This window comes from Chenopodium quinoa, unplaced genomic scaffold, assembly GCF_001683475.1.
Source record: "Chenopodium quinoa cultivar QQ74 unplaced genomic scaffold, ASM168347v1, whole genome shotgun sequence".
In the NCBI taxonomy this organism is placed as follows: domain Eukaryota; kingdom Viridiplantae; phylum Streptophyta; class Magnoliopsida; order Caryophyllales; family Amaranthaceae; genus Chenopodium; species Chenopodium quinoa.
The window spans coordinates 1,469,955-1,474,596 of record NW_018743014.1 but is presented as its reverse complement, the minus strand read 5'-3'; positions in this window follow the sequence as shown (position 1 = coordinate 1,474,596).

Sequence of the window (4,642 nt, the reverse complement as noted above, 5' to 3'; positions counted from 1 at the left end):
GGGAAATCTGGCTAATTTTGCAAATTTGTACTTAGCAACATGATATGGCCTATTATTTCAGGTAAACATAATTCTCTGCCATTTGATCACGAGTTGATTATCACTCAACAATGCATGTATGGTAAGCTGTAGAAACCTCCAGGATTTCTGTAACATGTTGCAGATATCTTGGAATTGGAGGATTAGCCACTTGTGTGACTCCTTCCAAAATTTGTACGACATTTACCATGGACAGCCTATCTTCCTCATTTTCTTGGATACACCAGCCTGCAACTCTGCAAGTCCTGATTAATTCTTCAACCACTCCAAAACCCCCTCCAATCCAAAACACCACCTAGCCACCCCGAAAACCCATCTCCACTCTCGGTGACCCTACCAGCCACCACGAAAACCCCATCTCCACTCCCGACAACCCCATCAACATTCACAATTTTCCATCCAGCCATCCCAAAAACCCCAGCTCACCACCCCAACCCACCCCACCCCACTGCCACCCCTTAACCCTTAACCCCCACACACCAGAACCGTACCACCGTAACCCCACCATAACCCCACCCCAACCCACCCTACCACACAAATTTTTGCACTAAATTAATCTTAATAATCATAATAAACACAAAATTTCGAACTAAATTTCGCACTTGAACCCTAAACCCTAAACTTCTTAATTCTTATGAACCCTAAACTCAAAAAAACCAAAAAAAAAAAAACAGAAATTCGAAAGAGATGAACTAAAAATAAGAAATTCAACATGCAAACATCAAACAATCATTAAAAGCAATTGAAAATTTGAAACAAGAATAAACATATAAATTCTCACACTTAATTTATTATTTCGAATTAAAAATACCAAAATTATAAGCAAATACTTACCAGATATTATCGGTGTGCATCGCCTGAGAGAATGAGGGAGGTGTCGGCAATGGGCGGTGGCCGGAGCGAGTTGGGACAGCCGGACAGCCGCGTTGAGAAGTTGAGATTGAGGGAGGCTGAGAGTTTGGGCTTAGGGAGTTAGGGTTAGAACTTAAAAATATGAAAGAGATTGAGGGAGGCTGAGAGAATCAGATATTTTCTTGTTTTTTTTTTTTTTTATTTTTTATTTTTAATTACGATTTCCCGGGTTTCAGGTCCGGACCTGAAAACCCCGGGTTTGGACCGGGTCCGGACCGGACCGGGAACCTGGATTTTTAAGAACCGGGACCGGACCTGAATCAACAGGTCCGGGTCAGGTCCGGTCCGGTTCAGGTCGGTTCAGGTCCGGTTTCAGGTCCGGGCCAATTTTTGTACACCCCTAATGATGGCGCCTGCTTTGGCTGCTACGAGGCGGCCATCAAGGCTGGGTTGCGCTTCCCACTACATCCAGCTGTTCAGCGGATCTTGGATGGGTATGAGTTGGGGTTATGGCAGTTAGCCTCGAACTCCTGGGTCAACGTACTCGGCTATGTGGCCGGGTGCGAACTGCACGGGGTGGAGCCGAGCTTTGAGGCTTTCGCCCACATGAACTACCTCAGCCGGACCCCTAAGGCAGGCGGTACCGGCTAGTATCAATTGACGAGCCACAGGGGCTACCTCATGACGAGAGGTAAAGCAAACAAATGGAAGGACTAGCGGAGCACCTTCCTCATCATTGAGAGTTCAGACACAGAGCTAAACAAGCGCTTCAACAGGTGGAACAGGAATCCGCCCCTTCTTGCAGGCGGCCGCAGCATGCCGCCTGTTCCCCCCAAGGCTAAGAAAGAGATCCTAGATAAAGGACTCTTCAAAGTAGAGTCGAAGGTGAACTCTACTTCAGGGGTACGAGAGCAAGTACCCCTGCACTGCGTCCCGAGCTTCAAATGGCTCTACGACGAGTACTTTTTGGCCGCCTGTGGCCTAAGCAGTCGGTGCTCAAGAGGTAGCCGGCCTGTCGAATACTCTGTTGTTCCATGCATTTCTTGTTATGACTTTTATTAACTTTGCTATTTGTTTTTGCAGCGGACGCCATGAGCAAAATTACCGCCTCCAAGACTGCGGCGGCCATGTTGCGGGCCTCCATCATGCAACAGTCTTCAACCGACTCCCCCAACAAGGGGGCACCCTTGGTGGGCTTCGAACCTTTCACCCTCTTTTTGGAGTTGTGTTTATGCATATACTGACTCTTTTCTTCTTTTTTAGACGGGCGCTCCAAGAGCTTCTTCTTCCCAACAGCCGGACCCCAAGGCCCGGAGGACGACTGTTGCGAGCTCTCCTGGTTCTGCCAGGAAACATGCGGCGGCTGAGAAACAGCCGACCACTTCTTCTAAAACTCCAGCTGGGCCACCTAGAAGTATGAAATTGTTCTTGTAAATTTTAGACTTGCTCCCTCCTTTACTAGGTCTAATCCGTTTGTTTATGCTTGATGCAGCCGGCCCTCAAGAGCCTGACTTGGTCGAGGTGGCCAAGTCTATGATCAAGGCCGTTCCTCCAGCTGAAAGGGAGGCGGTCAGGGGTGTCGGCACCCTTGACCTAGACGGGATTGCAGGGGTCCTTGCTGAGGTATACTTAGCATATTTTTGAGTATTTGAATTCCAGGACGCCTGTTTTCTTTTTGTTTGGAAACTGACGCATGTTCCCCTTTTTACTTAGGCCCTGCTCCGAGTGAACGACCTTCGCAAGCCGCTTGACCGGAAGAACAAAGAGGTAAAGGCTGCAAAAGCTATGGCCGCCTCTGACTGTGATAAGGCAATGTTACAAATTGCCCAAAATGAAGTTCTGACCATTGATATTCTTTATTATCAGGCGCAGGCTACCGCCGCTATCCGGGCTCAGTTAGAGGCGGCCCAAAAGAGGAATAGCAAGCTGGAGGCGACCATCAACAACCTCAAGGCCGAGCTGAGACCTCTTCGCCAAAAGATGTCCTCATACGAAACCTTGGAGAAATCCTTGGCGAGCGTAAAGGTACGCCTGGTGACCCAGGAGAAGAGTCTTACTCAGGAGCTCTCGGAAAAGGCCGAGCAAGAAAAGAAAGAGTTGGTCCGGGAGATGATGGAAGACTCTGCTCAAATCCAGCGCATGACTTGGGGTCGCCTCTTCCCTAATGCCGACTTTGCCTCATGGGAAAAAACGTACCGCCAGTGTTCTGATAGATATAATCAGGAGATCCTGGCGGCTGCTGAAGAAGAGGCGTTGGCGGCTGCTGAGGATGAGGCGTTGTAGGAGGAGGAGTAGCCGGTAGTGGCGCTTGTGCCGCTTGGGGGTAATGCATCAAAGAAGGATGCAGCTGAAGCCGAGTCCAGCAAGAAGAGTGCTGACCAGGCGGCAACTGCTAATATTGAAGATCTGCCCCCTTCTTAAGCTTTATGTCTTCTTTCCACGGCCTGCGTGCCGTTTGTTTGTATTTACCCGGCCAGGGGGCCGGGGCTCTGAATATTTTTCCGGTCTTTAATGACCGGCTTCTTTTTAATGAATTTTTTGTTTTGCTTCAAATTTGTTTAAGTATTGAATATTCTGATATCCAATTGTACACTATACCGACTGTTTTACATGGCCGATAGTTGCAGACAGGTACGGATAGTTAGTCACGCCGCCTATGCCCCTGGACGACTGGTTGTCTCTTTCCAGGCTAGACGATCAGTCGGCCATTTATCCAATCGGTATTCGAACCATTTTAAAGACTGGATCCCCTTTAGGCAGGCGATTCCGTCATATAAAATTAACCAAGTAGGAAAGTGGTTTCCTACTTGTCATGTTTTTAGGCTAGAGACTTTAGGCTGTCTAGGCCGACTGTTCCCCGCCATATTTAATCTAGTGTGAGCCGGTGCTGTATGAACACCTTTTTAGTTTCATACTAAATTTTTAAGGAGTGACCAAGTAAACATGATTGTTACCTAGTCGTCAAGTAACTGAGTAGTAGAGGTATCAAGGGGTGGGTACCGGTTGTTCCCCTTTATTTGCCAATGTTTGTTGGCTTTTAACTCATAGGTTGTTAACCTAGCAGGAGTAGTGGTTGAGAGCCCCTGTTTGCTAAAAATAGGCGGACGACTCATACCTTTTAGGCTCCATACTAAGTTTGAGAGAGTGACTATGAGTTAACTTTGGAGTTACTCAGTCGCCGTCACTCCTGCTTGAGTAGTAAAGGTACCAGGCGGCGGAGGCCGGCTGAACCTTTTGATTCGCCAATGTTTGTTGGCTATTAACTCAAGAGGTACCCCCTGCATTTATCCCAAGTAATACAGGCGGTCATCTGACTCAGATGTCAACTGCTACCACTGGTTTGGTTAGTGATAGAGTTATCCTTGTCTTAAAAACGGCTACGTGGTTGCCCTTGGGGACAGTCGTATAGGTGCCGTGTAATTAGTTTATAGAGCAATGTTCCACCCAAAAGGGAGCTGCTCTCTGCGACGAATTTCATCCGGAGGGATGCCGCCGGACGCCTGCTATGATGTTGGGACAGGTCGTATTAGTTTTGAAGATTTGATCAGTTGGCTTGGCGCTTGGTCTGATCATTCGGCCTGTGGCCTTGGTTAGTTCTTGGTGAACGTAGGTGCTAAGTAAAAGGAGGGTAGCAGCCTGTTAGGCACAGGGTCGGCCAGGCCCTGATCATTTTTAGTTAAGTATAAGGGGGGTGGCTGTGTGTTTGGAACCAGTCGGCCCTCTTTTATGGAGAGTAGCCGACTATATGTCC